At 43.6% G+C, this 20,219-nt stretch overlaps 1 protein-coding gene across 1 annotated transcript in view; it reads left to right on the top strand.

Moving 5' to 3' along the window:
- The window catches only part of LOC129821500 (nck-associated protein 5-like), a 109,798-nt gene that overhangs the window by 63,627 nt on the left and 25,952 nt on the right, over positions 1–20,219 (top strand). The gene's annotated exons all lie outside the window — the stretch shown is intronic.

The raw sequence follows: 20,219 nt of genomic DNA, 5'->3' as shown, positions 1-20,219 counted from the left end.
TTTTGAGCTCATGGATAGTCAAAGCTTTCATCCATCGCGCTGTCTTTGAATTTAAGAGCTGGTCCATTTCTCTAGCCCCATACCGTTGCTGTTTACCGAAACACGTTTTGTTTCAAATCTCAGATTGTGCCTTTAAAGAGAGATACAGAGAAGGTATTCTTCAAGAGCAATAACATATCAATGCACATTCCACCATAGAACCGTACTTGTCTACTTCAAATTCACTATGAATCTTAAGAATATATCTAATTAAGTAAGTTATAATAATTACAGAATAATTATGTCATGAAATTATATTTCTGAACGATGGATTATTACAGTGCTATGACAGCCAATTATCTTGTTATTTGTCCTATTAGATATTCAAAAGGAGCATGTTGTTAATTTCAAGCGAGCTACAGGCATGTCCAAAACAGATGATACCCAACCTCTATTGCCTTGAACAGCTGAAGCCTATGACACACGAAGCAATCTGAATGCAATGTATGTTGTATGTTGCTTGCAACACAGTTGCATCTGGGTTACTCATAAATCAATCCTATTTCACGCAACTGACTGTACAGTAGGCAATGTCCAATCAGTGAGCGCTTGGAACTCCGACCCAGTTGTCATGTCAACAAAGGTGTCAATGCTGCTGCAAACCATGACAAAACAGACATGCCAAATGGGAAATGTATGAACAATTCTGGACACCACGGCCAGCCGAGGTTTATGTAAATGATCTGGCATTCAATAAATGTCATTTTAAAAGTGAACCCAGATCTTTCTCTGTCCAGTTTCAACAGAAATGCTCCAACATGAACTACACTAGCTAGCTAGTTTGGTAAAACATGGTTGGCAAATAGGCAGCATTTTGGCTATATTGATGCTGTTATAAATGACCAAACTTTTGATACACAAATCATTTATGAAACCATGCTGTGATGTATGACAGGATTGTGTGTTGCATGCAATTTGACATGCATTTGAAATGCTTTGTGTATCAGCAAAGTTGCTTGAGATCATGTCACTTGCGACTTTCGTCTGGAACAGAAATAGCATGCAAATTGTATTCGGTCATCTAAGAGTATTGCTGACCGAAAGAATTCTAGGAGATACTTTGTTAATACCGTAATGTTCAAAGTCGATTAGTCCAACGTAGACAGACACTATTCATATATTCGTCCCGTGGGGGATTCAGCACATCTACTCCCTGGGTAGTGTTGCACAGTGTTTTGACATCTATGGTGGGTCGTTCATCTCTTTGCAAATCCATGAACAGTAGTAGGAGGCTGCACAGATCCGCCAGGGAGTAGGAACCTTGGGAGATTAGCCTGTTGCTATTTCATCTGAAGAAAAAAAATATTACAATAGAGAGAGAAAATGACAGATAAAAATAATGATATTAATCAAGTCTCTTTCTAGTTATTCTCAACTAAAAAATGTCCTCACTTCAAATGGTCACGGTTTGAACATAGCATAGAACATTTATGAAATGTATGAATCCCCTGCCAGTTCATTAAGTCTACTGTATGCTTACAAGTGCAGTAAGACGTCGTTCCACATCCCTGGCCTTTTCTATAAAGGTCAAATGTACCAACTTGCCAAGGGTGCAACTGACTGGACTTCTTCCTGCCAGAGATCAGTGGCTGCATGGAGTTGTATTGGTAGAGATCTGACAGGGTACAATATGTGTTACTATTGTACAAGATTCAAGTGGGATTAGACATAGCCATGGGAAGTTGTTTTGAGTAGGGGTGCTTTATAATAAAGCATTGCATGCATCTATGCAGACTAATCAATCAATCAATCAATTTTATTTTATATAGCCCTTCGTACATCAGATAATATCTCGAAGTGCTGTACAGAAACCCAGCCTAAAACCCCAAACAGCTAGAATGCAGGTGTAGAAGCACGGTGGCTAGGAAAAACTCCCTAGAAAGGCCAAAACCTAGGAAGAAACCTAGAGAGGAACCAGGCTATGAGGGGTGGCCAGTCCTCTTCTGGCTGTGCCGGGTGGAGATTATAACAGAACTATGCCAAGATGTTCAAAAATGTTCATAAGTGACAAGCATGGTCAAATAATAATGAATAATTTTCAGTTGGCTTTTCATAGCTGATCATTAAGAGTTGAAAAACAACAGGTCTGGGACAGGTGGCGGTTCCATAACCGCAGGCAGAACAGCTGAAACTGGAATAGCAGCAAGGCCAGGCGGACTGGGGACAGCAAGGAGTCACCACGGGCGGCAGTCCCGACGCATGGTCCTAGGGCCCAGGTCCTCCGAGAGAAAGAAAGAGAGAAGGAGAAAATTAGAGAGAGCCAAGATTTTCAAAATGTTCATAAATGACAAGCATGGTCAAATAATAATCAGGAATAAATCTCAGTTGGCTTTTCATAGCCGATCATTAAGAGTTGAAAACAGCAGGTCTGGGACAGGTAGGGGTTCCATAACCGCAGGCAGAAGAGTTGAAACTGGAATAGCAGCAAGGCCAGGCGGACTGAGGGCAGCAAGGAGTCACCACGGCCGGTAGTCCCGACGTATGGTCCTAGGGCTCAGGTCCTCCGAGAGAAAGAAAGAGAGAAGGAGAAAATTAGAGAGAGCCAAGATTTTCAAAATGTTCATAAATGACAAGCATGGTCAAATAATAATCAGGAATAAATCTCAGTTGGCTTTTCATAGCCGATCATTAAGAGTTGAAAACAGCAGGTCTGGGACAGGTAGGGGTTCCATAACCGCAGGCAGAAGAGTTGAAACTGGAATAGCAGCAAGGCCGGGCGGACTGGGGACAGCAAGGTGTCAGCATGCCCGGTAGTCCTGACGTATGGTCCTAGGGCTCAGGTTCTCAGAGAGAAAGAGAGAACGAGAGAATTAGAGAGAGCATACTTAAATTCACACAGGACACTGGATAAGACAGGAGAAGTACTCCAGGTATAACCAACTGACCCTAGCCCCCCGACACATAAACTACTGCAGCATAAATACTGGAGGCTGAGACAGGAGCGGTCAGGAGACACTGCGGTCAGGTAACAATACAAAAATACAAAAAAGGAGCGGTCAGGAGACACTGAATAGGCGGTCAGGTAACAATACAAAAATAACTCCTAATGTGATGAGTAGCCTAAGCATAGGACACGATTCAGTAACAGTATCACTGCAGCCTCAATTAATGTAACACATGGCTGTTTGCAGAAAAAGCCTTTTGCGAACAGTGAGCACATTTCTTTGTACTGCTTTAATTACAACAGGTGTGTGAGAGAGAGAAGGGAAAAACTAGAGGGGTGTTGTAACTAAATGAGTAAACAGAAGATTGTACCTAATAAAACTGAGCACAAAAATAGAACAGTTTTAGGACCATGGACAGCTATGCGAGCCATCACGGAAAAAAGCACTGATCCAGCACTTGATCCAGCACAGGCGAGGCCGTGCCCTGTTGCTTGCTAGTGGGCTACGTGTTTGACATGGGCCGGAGAAGGCCTGCGAGCCGAGGGCGAGAGAATGCCATGCCCCATATTTGGTATTGTTCTTATTTCCTTTTCACCAAGTTTCGAATTGTAAACTAATACAAAATAGAACTGGGAGACTACTGCGAGCGCTGCTCCAGATCACTTGATATCTACCACAAGGGAGAGAGAGGCGGAGAGGGAGAGAGAGGGACAGAGAGGGGGAGAGGGACAGAGAGGAGGGAGAGAGAGAGATCCGAATCAACTTAAACTAAACTGTCTATCATACAGAAGAGCATGTGTCCGACTCCAAACCCCCACAACTGAATAGACGAGAGCATAAATCATGAGCGCACTGCTTACAAAACAGAGACGAGAGCTCTCCATGGCGAATCATGCCGTTGCCACCCAACTAAATCCAGGAAAGTGGACTGACTCACTTATCACTGGAACCTCGCAGCGAAGCACTCCTCCCAATTGCTCAACAAACCACAACACAACAACTGCGTTCAAGAACAGAAGAAGAAGAGTTGATTCATTTCAGTAGCACCACACAATCCACAAGCTATTGGCCATGGCGCACAAGAGTAGCCAACACATTAACATTGCAATAATATGACTGTCACGCCCTGGCCTTAGTATTCTTTGTTTTCTTTATTATTTTAGTTAGGTCAGGGTGTGACATGGGGAATGTTTGTGTTTTGTTGGTTTTGGGTGTTTCTATGGTAAAGGGGTTGTTGGGTGTAGTAAATGGGTTTGTGTTGAGTACATGTGTCTAGCGTTGTCTATGTATGTTTAGTTGTCTAGGAGAGTCTATGGTTACCTGAATGAGTTCCCAATTAGAGACAGCTGATTTCGGTTGTCTCTGATTGGGAGCCTTATTTAGGGTAGCCATAGGCTTTCATTTGTTGTGAGTAGTTGTCTATGTGATACGTTTGTAGCCAGTGTGTGCACATCGTTGTTTAGCTTCACGATCGTTTTCTTGTTTTGTTTAGTGTTTAAGTGTTTTTGTTTCGTTTTGCCTTCTTCGTCAATAAAAGGAGATGGCTTATTTTCCTAATGCTGCGTTTTGGTCCGTCAATCCTCCACACGATCGTGACAATGACATTTTTACATTTACATTTTAGTCATTTAGCAGACGCTCTTATCCAGAGCGACTTACAGCAGAGTGCATACATTTTTATTACATACATTTTTGATTTATTTATATATATATTTTTTTACATACTGAGACAAGGGTTCACTGTACAATGACATATTGTAACGCAGCAAAAAACAATTCATACATGTGGCCTGCTGGAGGTCATTTTGCAGGGCTCTGGCAGTGCACCTCCTTGCACTAAGGCGGAGGTACCGGTCCTGCTGCTGGGTTGTTGCCCTCCTACGGCCTCCTTCACGTCTCCTGATGTACTGGCCTGTCTCCTGGTAGCGCCTGCATGCTCTGGACACTACGCTGACAGACACAGCAAACCTTTTTGCCACAGTTCGCATTGATGTGCCATCCTGGATGAACTGCACTACCTGAGCCACTTGTGTGGGTTGTAGACTCCGTCTCATGCTACCACTAGAGTGAGAGCACCGCCAGCATTCAAAAGTGACCAAAACATCAGCCAGGAAGCATAGGAACTGAGAAGTGGTCTGTGGTCACCACCTGCAGAACCACTTCTTTATTGGGGGTGTCTTGCTAATTGCCTATAATTTCCACCTTTTGTCTGTTCCATTTGCACAACAGCATGTGAAATTTATTGTCAATCGGTGCTGCTTCCTAAGTGGACAGTTTGATTTCACAGAAGTGTGATTGACTTGGAGTTACATTGTGTTGTTTAAGTGTTCCCTTTATTTTTTTGAGCAGTGTATATATGCATCTGTTGGTCACAGATACATACAAAAAAAGGAAGGGGCGTGGATCAGAAAATCAGTCAGTATCTGGTATGACTACCATTTGCCTCATGCAGCGCAAAATCTCCTTCGCATAGCTAATCAGGCTGTTTATTGTGGCCTGTTGAATGTTGTCCTACTCCTCTTCAATGCCTGTGCGAAGTTGCTGGACACTGGCGGGAAATGGAACATGCTGTCGTATAATTCGATCCAGAGCATCCCAAACACGCTCCATGGGTGACATGTCTGGTGCATATGAGGGCCATGGATCAACTGGGACATTTTCAAATTCCAGGAATTGTGTACAGATCCTTGTGACATGAGGCTGTGCATTATCTGTAACGATCGTCGTCATATTCCTCCTCCTCGGGTGAGGAGGAGCATGGATCAGACCAACACGCAGCGAGGTATGTGGACATAATGATTTATTAGACAAAAACGACGAAACACGAAATAACACTTTAGAAATACAAAATAACAAAACGAACTAAACAGACCTAAACTTACGAACTTACATGAAACGAAGAACACACGAACAGGAACAGACAAGCCGAAACAGTCCCGTGTGGTAACATGTACTGACACGGAAGACAACCACCCACAACAAACAATGTGAAACAACCTACCTTAATATGACTCTCAATCAGAGGAAACGCCAAACACCTGCCTCTAATTGAGAGCCATACCAGGCAACCTATTAACCCAACATAGAAAACACATAACATAGACTACCCACCCAAAACTCACGCCCTGACCAATTAAACACATACCAAACAACAGAAAACAGGTCAGGAACGTGACATTATCACGCTGAAACATGAGGTGATGGAGCAGATGAACGGCATGACAATGGGCCTCAGGATCTCATCACTGTATCTCTGTGCATTCACATTTTTATGGATAAAATGCAATTGTGCTCATTTTCCGTAGCTTATGCCTGCCTGCCCATACCATAACCCCACTGCCACCCATACCATAACCCTGGACATTCTGACATTCCCCCCAGGTGTTGAAGGTAGGAAACAACATCTCCACATTGCTGACCCTCAACACTGGGGCCCCACAAGGGTGCGTGCTCAGCCCCCTCCTGTACTCCCTGTTCACCCATGACTGCGTGGCCATGCAGGCCTCCAACTCAAGATGGCCTACAGGGAGGAGGTGAGGGCCCTCGGAGTGTGGTGTCAGGAAAATAACCTCACACTCAATGTCAACAAAACAAAGGAGATGATCGTGGACTTCAGGAAACAGCAGAGGGAGCAGCCCCTTATCCACGGTGACGGGACAGTAGTGGAGAAGGTGGACAGTTTTGAGTTCCTTGGTGTACACATCACGGACAAACTGAAATGGTCCACCCACACAGACAGCGTGGTGAAGAAGGCGCAGCAGTGCCTCTTCAACCTCAGGAGGCTGAAGAAATTCGAACTTTTACAGATGCACAACCGAGAGCATCCTGTCAGGCTGTATCACCGCCTGGTACGGCAACTGCTCCGCACACAACCGGAAGGCTCTTCAGAGGGTAGTGAGGTCTGCACAATGCATCACGGGGGGCAAACTACCTGCCCTCCAGGACACCTACACTACCCGATGTCACAGGAAGGCCATAAAGATCATCAAGGACAACAACCACCCGAGCCACTGCCTATTCACCCCGCTATCATCCAGAAGGCGAGGTCAGTACAGGTGCATCAAAGCGGGGACCAAGAGACAGAAGCTCTTTTTCAATCTCAAGGCCATCAGACTGTTAAACAGCCATCACTAACATTGAGTGGCTGCTGCCAACATACTGACTCATCTCTAGTCACTTTAATAATGAAAAAATGTATGTAATAAATGTATCACTAGCCACTTTAAACAATGCCACTTTATACACTGCTCAAAAAAATATAGGGAACACTTAAACAACACATTGTAACTCCAAGTCAATCACACTTCTGTGAAATCAAACTGTCCACTTAGGAAGCAACACTGATTGACAATAAATTTCACATGCTGTTGTGCAAATGGAATAGACAAAAGGTGGAAATTATAGGCAATTAGCAAGACACCCCCAAAAAAGGAGTGATTCTGCAGGTGGTGACCACAGACCACTTCTCAGTTCCTATGCTTCCTGGCTGATGTTTTGGTCACTTTTGAATGCTGGCGGTGCTCTCACTCTAGTGGTAGCATGAGACGTAGTCTACAACCCACACAAGTGGCTCAGGTAGTGCAGTTCATCCAGGATGGCACATCAATGCGAGCTGTGGCAAAAAGGTTTGCTGTGTCTGTCAGCGTAGTGTCCAGAGCATGCAGGCGCTACCAGGAGACAGGCCAGTACATCAGGAGATGTGGAGGAGGCCGTAGGAGGGCAACAACCCAGCAGCAGGACCGCTACCTCCGCCTTTGTGCAAGGAGGTGCACTGCCAGAGCCCTGCAAAATGACCTCCAGCAGGCCACATCGTCTCCACATCGTCTCCTGAGAGCAAATATCTTGTGTCCCCACCTGAGTTCTCATACTCCAGCACTTCAGCATCTTGAGGCCGATTTGGGTAGCTCATGCCGGCACCTTGGTCATGAATGGAATCAGTCTTAATTAATATTAGGCTGTCATTGTTACTTTTTTATTTTTTTATTTTATTTCACCTTTATTTAACCAGGTAGGCCAGTTGAGAACAAGTTCTGATTTACAAATGCGACCATGCCAAGATAAAGCAAAGCAGTGCGACATAAACAACAACACAGAGTTACACATAAACAAAAGTACAGTCAATAACACAAAATAAAAGAAAAATAGAATAGATCTATGTACAGTGTGTGCAAATATAGAAGAGTAGAGAGGTAAGGCAATAAATAGGCCATAGAGGCGAAATAATTACAAATTAGCTGTCACGCCCTGGCCTTAGTTATCTTTGTTTTCTGTAATATTTTGGTTAGGTCAGGGTGTGACAGGGGGGATGTTTGTGTGTTTTTGTCTCGTCTGGGGTGGTTGTATGGTATAGGGGGTTTTGGTAGAGTGTATGGGTTTGTGTTGAGTGCAGGTGTCTAGGTAAGTCTATGGTTGCCTGAATGGTTCTCAATCAGAGACAGTTGTCATTCATTGTCTCTGATTGGGAGCCATATTTAAGGCAGCCATAGGCAGTAGGCTTTTGTGGGTAATTGTCTATGTCTATGTTGCATGTGTGCACGTAGTTTGATTAGCTTCACGATCGTTTGTTGTTTTTGTTCGTTTGTAAGTGTTTGTCTTCATTAAAGAAGATGTATTCATATCACGCTGCGCCTTGGTCCTCTCTTCAAAGTTACGACGATCGTGACATTAGCATTAACACTGGAGTGATAGATTTGCAGAGAATTTGCAGAGCAAGTTGAGATACTGGGGTGCAAAAGAGCAAGAGGATAAGTAACAATATGGGGATGAGGTAGTTGGGTGTGCTATTTACAGATTGGCTGTGTACGGGTACAGGGATCGGTAAACTGCTCTGACAGCTGATGCTTAAAGTTAGAGAGGGATATATAAGACTCCAGCTTCAGTGATTTTTGCAATTTGTTCCAGTCATTGGCAGCAGAGAGATGGAAGGAAAGGCGGCCAAAGGAAGTGTTGGCTTTGGGAATGACCAGTGAAATATACCTGCTGGAGCGCGTGCTACAGGTGGGTGTTGCTATGGTGACCAGTGAGCTGAGATAATGCGGGGCTTTACCTAGCAAAGACTTTTGGGGGTTTGGCGACGAATATGTAGTGAGGGCCAGCCAACGAGACAATACAGGTCGCAGTGGTGGATAGTATATGGGGCTTTGGTGACAAAACAGTTTGCTGATTAGAGTGTTGGAGGCTATTTTGTAAATGACATCGCCGAAGTCAAGGATCGTTTGGATAGTCAGTTTTACGAGGGTATGTTTGGCAGCATGAGTGAAGGAGGCTTTGTTGTGAAATAGGAAGACGATTCTGGATTTAAATTTGGATTGGAGATGCTTAATGGGAGTCTGGAAGGAGAGTTTACAGTCTAACCAGACACCTAGGTATTTGTAGTTGTCCACATATTCTAAGTCAGAGCCATTAAGAGTTGTGATGCTGGACGGGCGGGCAGGTGCAGGCAGTGATCGATTGAAGAGCATGCACTTAGTTTTACTAGCATTTAAAAGTAGTTGGAGACCACGGAAGGAGTGTTGTACGGCATTGAAGCTCATTTGGAGGTTTGTTAGCACAGTGTCCAAAGAACGGCCAGATGTATGCAGAATGGTGTCGTCTGCGTAGAGGTGGATCAGAGAATCACAAGCAGCAAGAGCGACATCATTGACATATACAGAGAAAAGAGTCGGCCCGAGAATTGAACCCTGTGGCACCCCCATAGAGACTGCCAGAGGTCCGGACAACAGGCCCTCCGATTCGACACACTGAACTCTATCTGAGAAGTAGTTGGTGAACCAGACGAGGCAGTCATTTGAGGAACCAAGGCTATTGAGTCTGCCGATAAGAATGCGGTGATTGACAGAGTCGAAAGCCTTGGCCAGGTCGTTGAAGACGGCTGCACAGTACTGTCTTTTATCCATGGCAGTTATGATATCGTTTAGGGCCTTGAGAGTGGCTGAGGTGCACCCATGACCAGCTCGGAAACCAGATTGCATAGAGGAGAAGGTACGTGATCTGTTCGAAATGGTACATGATCTGTTAGTTATCTTGGCTTTCGAAGATTTTAGAAAGGCAGGGCAGGATGGATATGGGTCTATAACAGTTTGGGTTTAGTGTCTCCCCCTTTGAAGAGGGGGATGACCCCGGCAGCTTTCCAATCTTTGGGGATCTCAGACGATACAAAATAGAGGTTGAATAGGCTGGTAATAGGGGTTGCAACAATTTAGAAAGAGAGGGTCCAGATTGTCTAGCCCTGCTGATATGTAGGGATACAGATTTTGCAGCTCTTTCAGAACATCAGCTATCTGGATTTGGGTGAAGGAGAAGCGGGGGTGGGGGGATGGGGGGCAAGTTGCTGCAGGGGGATCTGAGATGTTGGCCAGGGTAGGGTTAGCCAGGTGGAAAGCATGGCCAGCCGTAGAAAAATGCTTGTTGAAATGATCGATTATCATAGATTTATCAGTGGTGACAGTGTTTCCTTTCCTCAGTGCAGTGAGCAGCTGGGAGGAGGTGCTCTTATTCTCCATGGACTTTACAGTGTCCCAAAACATTTTGGAATTAGTGCTACAGGATGCAAATTTTTGTTTGAAAAAGCTAGCCTTAATTTTACTACCTGACTGAGTTTATTTGTTCCTGAATTCCCTGAAAAGTTGCATATCGCGGGGGCTATTCGATGCTAATGCAGAACGCCACAGGATGTTTTTGTGCTGGTCAAGGGCAGTCAAGTCTGGGGTGAACCAAGGGCTATATCTGTTCCTGGTTCTACATTTATTTTTGAATGGGGCATGCTTATTTAAGATGTTGAGGAAAGCACTTTTAAAGAGCAACCAGGCATCCTCTACTGACGGGATGAGGTCAATATCCTTCCAGGAAAACCGGGCCAGGTCGATTAGAAAGGCCTGCTCGCTGAAGTACTTATTTTATTGGCTTTGTTTTATCGATGTTCCATGTCATATTAGTACTTTATTATGTATGACTTGCATGTGTTTTAACCTTGTGTGGTCTATGTGTGTCATTCATTTAATTACGCTGTTTTTGAATGCAAACCTTTGCTTTCATCTCTTCCACGACACGGTCATCTCTCAGTGCCCTGACCCGTTCCCTCAGCACATTGGCACATTTGAGGGCGCCAAGTGCACTCACCTTGGTGCTCTGCAGGGTCCTGGCCACTGTCTCACATGGACCGAACAGTGCTTCACAACACAATATGCTGAAGTTGTTTCTTGTTTCCCCCTTGACACTCGTGTCATCCTTCAGCATGTCGTGTGTGAAGTGGAGATTACTTCCCGCGGTGCAGACAGGCGAGATGAAAACCCCCCAAAACTCAGTGTGACTCCAGGTTCGGGCCGACATACTGGAGACTGCTGAGAATTAAATACAATTTGAATTGAGTTGTTCCATGGTGCTCATGTCAGTTGCGCCATCAGCAGACACTAATATGTGCAACACAATCTCCCTCTGTACTGGGCGAGCCAGTTGTTGAATGAGCTCATTCTGTATTGTGTCCGACATCCAGTTGTCTCTCCTGAGAACCCATTCCTTTGGTAGACTGTAAGTGCATTTTATTATCAACGAGTTGTGTCGCCTCTAAAATGCACTCCCTAGCGGATGAGAAATCAAATGGATCTAAATTAGCCAAATCTGAAAACAAGGCACTGATTGGGGTGGTACCTAGAACAGCAACTTTTTAAGGGACTTTGTGTGTAGAGGTGACTTTTCATGTTCCCTAAACTTCTCGGCTGCTTTGCGCCAGTTTGAAAGAATGCCATCTGTGGGTGCAGTAGGCCAAGAATGCTCCTCCGCTTGGGGCTGGGCTAACGTGGAGGGTAGGGACTGGGCACAGAGTAACTGGTGGACTGCTGCAGGTGCTAGATGCAGCAGGCCTGTGGTTTTCATCAGTTGGAGCTGCTATGATGGCAGTTTTTTTTGGTTGGCTAGTACCACGATTGAAAAAATCCGAAATCATTTTCTGAGACAATTTGATTTTGATCTTGTAAATGCTAACTGCTAGCCTACAGGAAAGAATGAACAGGAAACGTTTAACCTTGCGGTAATGCATTGTAAATGATTGGTTGTAGTCTACAATTTGAATAATTAGATTTTTTTATTTTTTATTTCATCGCCCCTACCCCAATCCCATTATAAATTAAATCAATAATGCAATGGAAAAATAGCAGGGGGTGCTGCTATTTTGCCGCTCCCCCAGCACCCCTACTTGTATGTATCATGTGGCGTGTGTTATAGTTAGGATTGTTAGGATATCAGTGCCCTTTTCGTGTTAGAGCTTGTGTTTTCAGAAGAAAAAGACTCCTGGAGTTCCAACTGAATCAAAACCGGCTGCCAGGTGTTCGATAATTTCCCAAGGAACCCTTGGTTTTACTTTTTTCAGTGTCTGATGAAACCCTAAAAAAAATATTTTTAGGAGGTTGGGACAGATGGTAGTCCTGATTCAGATTCAGAGTTGGAGTGTTTAATAGTCACGTGTACAGGGTTGCAGGTGTGATTGCAGGATACAGTGAAAATCTTAGGCGCCAAGCTCCAACATACAGGACTAAGTGAAATGAAATCATGAAAATGTCCATAGGGGGAGTAGCAGAGCGGAGGGGGGGAGCATGTAGCTATTTAGCAGCCTGTTGGTCTGAGGGTAGAAACTATTGGTCAGTCTTCCAGTTTTTGCCACGATGCTCCTGTACTGCCCACGTCTGAGTGATTGAAGCGGGGACAACAGGGCATGGCTATGAGTCCCAGATGATGTTCTTGGCCTTCCTGCGACACCTGGTGTTGTAGGTTTCCTGTAGAGCAGGCAGCGTGCACCCAATGGTGCGTTTGGCAGCACGTAGAACGCTCTGAAGCGCCTTGCGGTCTGCGGCAGTGGAGTTGCCGTACCAGGCTGTGATTCAGCCCGACAGTATGCTCTCGATGGTGCTCCTGTAGAACACAGTGAAGACCCACGGAGACAGGGCAAATTTCTTCAGCATCCCGAGGTTGAAGAGTCGCTGTCGTGCATTCTTCACCACTGTGTCAGCGTGGTTAGACCATTTCAGCTTCTTTGAGATGTGTACGCCAAGGAATGTGAAGTAATTGACCAGGGATGGGGGCATGTCCAGCCTGGTTCCTCATGAACTCCACAATCAGCTCCTTTGTTTTGCTAACATTGAGGAAAAGTTTTTTTTACCCGGCACCACGCCGTCACAGTGCCTGTCTCGTTGTTGTTGCTAATGTAATGCGGTCTGTGTGTAGCTGGTGTAGAGGAGTCAGGCACAGGACAGCAGATATGAGTAAATAAACGTACTTTACTCAAAATATAGAAATGCAATACAAAAAGAGAGCCCACATCAACGGACCGTACTACATACAAACTCATAGGTATGCAGATAACATTTGCGTATAACATTTGTCTGTCAAATGAAAAGAAGAGAGTGTGACCTGCAGCGAGATTTCAGGCTCTCAAGCAGTTCAATCTACTGCTGGCCTCCTGGGCATCTTGAGTTTCTGTGATAAGACATTATGATGCCCCTAGCATTGGAATGAATTAGTAATGGCTCACAGGAGCATGTAATGTGGAGAATGCTCTCCCTTGATTTATTGGTTCAGCACACACCGTTATCCAGTATGCTGTGGGTGTACTAGACCGCCTTACAATATAGAAATGATTTAGGCAATGACTTCATGCTTTTAGGCAGAATCCTAACTTGTGATCTGGGCACTTGACTCAAATTCTTACGTTTTTCGTCCATATACATCAATAAATGATTTTCACATACTGTATCTTATTTCAAGGTTTGTAAATAAGGATTATTCATTGAGGGAATTTGCATTGTTTCTGATGTGATGATGTAAATTGTAGATCACATGTGTTCATCTGCCATTGGATTTCGGTATGGATTACAGTACATATTTGATCATGTTCAATTTAGATTCCAATAACAATATCACATTTACTCTGTCCACATGACATTGGACAGTTCCCGACCGAATAAACAATTTCCTGTTTATTTGATCATGATTCCTGAATCGTGTGATATGTGATGTGTGTACACGTTTTTTCCCGTTCAGAGCTTCAGGGTCAGTTTGATGTGTTCTGAAAGGACTTTCACTGGGAGAGCTCGGTGTGTCACCTGTCCCTTCCAAACGTTGGCCGACAGTGTTGAGTGAGTCACTCTACCCATTGGTGACATTGGCTTAGCTCGAGCCTCAAGCTGATTCCGTACGTACATATAGAAACCGACAGAGATCCAGAGATAGAACAAGAGTGAGCAAAAGAGGTAGATGAAGAAAGCAGATAAACAAAGAAAGGAAAGAGGTAGCGACTGTGAATGAAATAGGTTCAAATTCGGTACCTTGTGATTTAGAAGAGAAAATAATTGTCAAAGTATGAGCTGTTTTCAGTTCAATATAAGACATCAAGCGTGCTCTATATCCGAGACATATTAGATGTAGCATGTAAGATGGTAATGGTTGCTCCTGTAGAAGTTTTTGCTCATGCTTGTGCTTTTGCTCATGCAGAAACAGTTCTAAGGCCATGGGCCATGTCTTTCTAATGCCATCGGTATATGCTCTTAGAAAAGCAATTCATCTTGTGATTACCAAGACAAAGATCCATGGCTTTAGTCAATTAAATCAAATCAATTGTCTCATGCTTCGTAAATAACAGATTTTTCAACAACAAGATCTTCACAGATCTTCATTGTAAAGGGTTTAAACACTGTTTCCCATGCTTGTTCAATGAACCATAAATAATTAATGAACATGCACCTGTGGTACGGTCGTTAAGACACTAACAGCTTACAGACGGTAGGCAATTAGGGTCACAGTTATGAAAACTTAGGACACAAAAGAGGCCTTTCTACTGACTCTGAAAAAAACAAAAAGAAAGATGCCCAGGGTCCCTGCTCATCTGCGTGAACGTGCCTTAGGCATGCTGCAAAGAGGCATGAGGACTGCAGGTGTGGCCAGGGCGGTAAATTGCAATGTCCGTACTGTGAGACGCCTAAGACAGAGCTACAGGGAGACAGGACGGACAGCTGATCGTCCTCGCAGTTGCAGACCACGTGTAACATCACCTGCACAGGATTGGTACATCCAAACATGACACATGCGGGACAGGTACAGGATGGCAACAACAACTGCCCGAGTTACACCAGGAATGCACAATCTCGCCATCAGTTCTCAAACTATTCGCAATAGGCTGAGAGGCGCTGGACTGAGGGCTTGTAGGCTTGTTGTAAGGCAGGTCCTCACCAGACATCACCGGCAACAATGTCGCCTATGGGCACAAACTCACCGTCGCTGGACCAGACAGGACTGGCAAGAAGTGCTCTTCACTGATGAGTCGCGGTTTTGTCTCAGCAGGGGTGATGGTCGGATTCGCGTTTATCGTCGAAGGAATGAGCGTTACACCAAGGCCTGTATTCTGGAGAGGGATCGATTTGGAGGTGGAGGGTCCGTCATGGTCTGGGGCGGTGTGTCACAGAATCATCGGACTGAGCTTGTTGTCATTGGAGGCAATCTCAACGCTGTGCGTTACAGGGAAGACATCCTCCTCCCTCATGTGGTACCCTTCCTGCAGGCTCATCCTGACATGACCCTCCAGCATGACATTGCCACCAGCCATACTGCTCATTCTGTGCATGATTTCCTGCAAGACAGGAATATCAGTGTTCTGCCATGGCCAGTGAAGAGCCCGGATCTCAATGCCATTGAGGAGGATCGGAGGGTGAGGGCTAGGGTCATTCCCCCAAAAAATATCAGAGAACTTGCAGGTACCTTGGTGGAAGAGTGGGGTAACATCTCACAGCAAGAACTGGCAAATCTGGTGCAGTCCATGAGGAGGAAATTCACTGCAGTACTTAATGCAGCTGGTAGCCATACCAGATACTGACTGTTACTTTTGATATTTTTAGCAGTTTGATGTGTTGGGGGTATCACCATAACTGGAAATTCCCCAAATAGCCAAAGCAGACATGCACATATTATAGATTTAACCAATGCCCGGACAGCCACACAAACATGAATAGTTCCATCATTGCAATGTTACTAACCAAGTAATAAGGCCCAGAAACATTCGATATTAACAACACAAAGGAAAGTGAAAGTCTTTGAAATGAATACCATGTCCTCACACTGACCTGGGGTGAGTTTTTCTAAAACCGTCTTAGCTAGTGGTACTTTATTTCTATCAATGAACCAGGTGTACGCCACACGCAGTAGTAACTGTAGAGCGGTAGTCACATAGAGGCACACAGGAGATTCTTTCCCTCGGGGTTACGTAACGCTGCATGGGCCCAGGCCAAGCTTGGTCTGTTGCGCTGCTTTCCCCATGTCTCTGTCTAGTGTGAAAATGAAAGTGAACAGCAGTACAGACTAATTACTGGATGGACTGCAAGCCATGGTGCTCAGCAACCCGAGAGGGAAGAGGAGAGATGAGGAAGAAAAGAGGGGGGGGGGGTGAAATGGCTTTATCTTCACATGACCTTTTCATTCAATTTCTAATGCATATTTGGAGATTCGTGGAGATGCATCTCATCCCAAAAAAATCTGAATCTTTGTGTGTCTTTTAGACATATGTGATATTGGGATTGTTCTCTCTGCTACCTTACGTCAAGCGGTTCCCGTAGCGCCAAGTCTAGATCCAAGAGGCTTCTAAACAGCTTCTACCCCCCCAAGCCATAAGACTCCTGAACATCTAATCAAATGGCTACGGCAGACTATTTGCATTAACCCCCCACCCCCCGTCTTTTACACCGCAGTCACTCTCTGTTGTTATCATCTATGCATAGTCACTTTAATAAGTCTACCTACATGTACATATTACCTCAATTACATTGTTTAACCGGTGCACCCGCACATTGACTCTGTACCGGTACCCCCCTGTACATAGTCTCGCTATTGTTATTTCACTACTGCTCTTTAATTACTTGTTACTTTTATTTCTTATTCTTATTCTTATTTTATTTTTTGAACTGCATTGTTGGTAGGGGCTCGTATGTAAGCATTTCACTGTAAGGTCTACTACGCCTGTTGTATTCGGCGCATGTGACTAATAACATTTTATTTGATTTGATTTGATTACTTTCGAATATCATATATGGACATTTCCTTACGGCCAGATGTGGACTCGTTCTATATCCTGAGATATGTGACATCCTATTTTCTGTCTTCATGTTGACAAGTATTGACTGTATACATATCATATCTGTGTTTTCTCAGCACATTCAAAGGCCTTTCTTTGAATTTTGTCCCAATTTTTGTTCTGTGATAAAGGGCAATATTATATAAGTGTGTTGATGCAATCAAGGTGACATTGGTTATACCCAGCTTTTATTTTCACATTCAAAATGTATCTTAACAGCAGAAAACAAGAACATTTTAGTTATTGTACAATATCCCCTAGCTTTCAAATTCTCTTAAAGTCATTCAGATATGAAAGCAGGAAAAATTCTCCCAGCACTGGAACCGAAGTCGCCCTTGACCCGTAATCGCTGCTGTACATGGAATGTTTTTGTTTTACTGTATCAGTGATGTCAAATCTCTGAGAAACTCTTGGAGTTGCCAGCGGTAATTAGCTTGCGGATTAATCCGCTTGAACGTGCTTTTGTTTGGCATTCTCCCGCAGCGCTTGTGAAATAAAGTATAGAGCAGATCACCAAATACTAGGTGAATATCAATGAATGGACTAAATCGGCCTAGTCCCCAGCTCCCTGATGCAATTATTTTCTATTCACATTAATTATTGCTAACAGATGACACTAATGACTTTGAGCGAATGCTGGCAATGGTAGCCCTGTTAGGGATCAATGCTATTTAAAAAGGGGTCACATCACACCTAACACTTTCCGTCTTTCAAAATGTTTTGCATGTCAGCAATCAAGTTCTCAAGATATAGAACTTTCAAAATACAGAAAGTGTCTCAGTATGATGCATTTGAAAGTTCTATATCTTGAAAACTTGCTTGCTGACACGCAAAACATTTTGGGACTGTATCAACAGTGGAATAATGACGTAAATGCCAAAATATAGTTCTTGAGTGGTATTTTCCTTCAAGTTTAAATCAACGTTTATTGGTCTCTTACACAGTTTAGCAGATGTCATAGTGAAATTCTTGCGTTACTAGCTCCTAACAGTGCAGCAAAAATGTCAAACAAATACAACAAAAAAATAGAAACAAGAAATCAGGAACTAACCCAGTTCAAATCAAATCAAATATTAAGCGTCCGATGCCCAGAATACAACAGGTGTAGTAGACCTCAAGGTGAAATGCTGACTTATTTACAGTCAACCAAATTAACACTTTATCAGTAATCCAAATGCAATCTATGCGTATACACACCAAAAATATATATTAAGAATGATATGTACACCAGTGAGCTATGTCGAGAATTCAGTGTCAATAAACAGTATAACAAAATGTGATGTACAGTAGTAGATGTATTAGAATGAGCTATGTGAAGAATACACTAAATTAATACACAGTGTGAAAAACATTATGAAAGAAATAGTCCAGTGTTTAATGTCTCTATATACATGGGACTGCAGCATTGGCTGTGTGTGAGTGTGTGTACGCTACCAGTCAAACGTTTTAGAACACTAGCTCATTCAAGGGTTTTTCTTTATTTTTTACTATTTTCCACATTGTAGAAACTATGTAGAAAACTATGAAATAACACATATGGAATCATGTAGTTACCAAAAAAAGTGTTAAATCAAAATTCTTTAAAAAGCCACCTTTTGACCTTGATGACAGCTTTGCACACTCTTGGCATTCTCTCAACCAGCTTCATGAGGTAGTCACCTGGAATGCATTTAAATTACAGGTGTGCCTTGTTAAAAGATCATTTGTGGAATTTCTTTCCTTCTTAATGCATTTGAGCCAATCAGTTGTGTTGTAACAAGGTAGGGGGGTATACAGAAGATAGCCCTATTAGGTAAAAGACCAAGTCCATATTACGGCAAGAACAGCTCAAATAAGCAAAGAGAAACAACAGTCCATCATTGCTTTAAGACATGAAGGTCAGTCAATATGGAACATTTCAAGAACTTTGAAAGTTTCTTCAAGTGCAGTCGCAAAAACCATCAAGCGCTATGATGAAACTGGCTCTCATGAGGACCACCACAGGAATGGAAGACCCAGAGTTACCTCTGCTGCAGAGGATACGTTCATTAGAGTTACCAGCTTAAGAAATTGCATCCCAAATAAATGCTTCACAGAGTTCAAGTAACAGACACATCTCAACATCAACTGTTCAGAGGAAACTGTCAATCAGGCATTCATGGTCGAATTGCTGCAAAGAAACCACTACTGAAGTACACCAATAAGAAGAAGATACTTGCTTGGGCCAAGAAACACGAGCAATGGAAATTAGACCAGTGGAAATTTGTCCTTTGGTCTGGAGTCCAAATTGGCTTTTGGTTCCAACTGCCGTGTCTTTGTGAGATGCGGTGGGGGTGAACAGATGATCTCTGCATGTGTATTTCCCACCGTAAAGCATGGAGGAGGTGTGATGGTGTGGTGGTGCTTTGCTGGTGACACTGTCTATAATTTATTTAGAATTCAAGGCACACTTAATCAGCATGGTTACCACAGCATTCTGCAGTGATACACCATCAAATCTGGTTATGGGCTTAGTGGGACTATCATTTGTTTTTCAACAGGACAATGACCCAACACACCTCCAGGCTGTGGAAAGGCTATTTCACCAAGAAGGAGAGTGATGGAGTGCTGCATCAGATGACCTGCCTCCACAATCCCCCGACCTCAACCAAATTGAGATGGTTCGGGATGAGTCGAACCGCAGAGTGAAGGAAAAGCAGCCAACAAGTGCTCAGCATATGTGGAAACTCCTTCAAGACTGTTAGAAAAGCATTTCATGTGAAGCTGGTTGAGAAAATGCCAAGAGTTTGCAAAGCTGTCATCAAGGAAAAAGGGTGGCTATTTAAAGAATTTTGATTTGTTTTTGGTTAGTACGTGATTCCATATGTGTTATTTCATAGTTTTGATGTCTTCACTATTATTCTACAATGTAGAAAATAGTAAAAATAAAGAAAAACCCTTGAATGAGTAGGTGTTCTAAAACTTTTGACCGGTAGTGTATGTGCGTGTATTTGTGAGTATGGGCTTCTGCGTGTGTAAGTAGATATCCTGTCTAGGATCAGCGTGGCGCTAGCGGCACACCCCCCCCCCCCCACACTGAAAAACCAGTGCCGCGAAATTCAAAAAAAATATTTTTTTTAAATATTTAACTTTCACAAATTAAAGTCCAATACAGCTAATGAAAGACACAGATCTTGTGAATCCAGTCAACATGTCCGATTTTTAAAATG

This window comes from Salvelinus fontinalis, chromosome 23 (assembly GCF_029448725.1).
Source record: "Salvelinus fontinalis isolate EN_2023a chromosome 23, ASM2944872v1, whole genome shotgun sequence".
Lineage (NCBI taxonomy): Eukaryota > Metazoa > Chordata > Actinopteri > Salmoniformes > Salmonidae > Salvelinus > Salvelinus fontinalis.
Note: the sequence above shows the minus strand (reverse complement) of the source record. Positions and strands in the feature narration are given on the sequence as shown.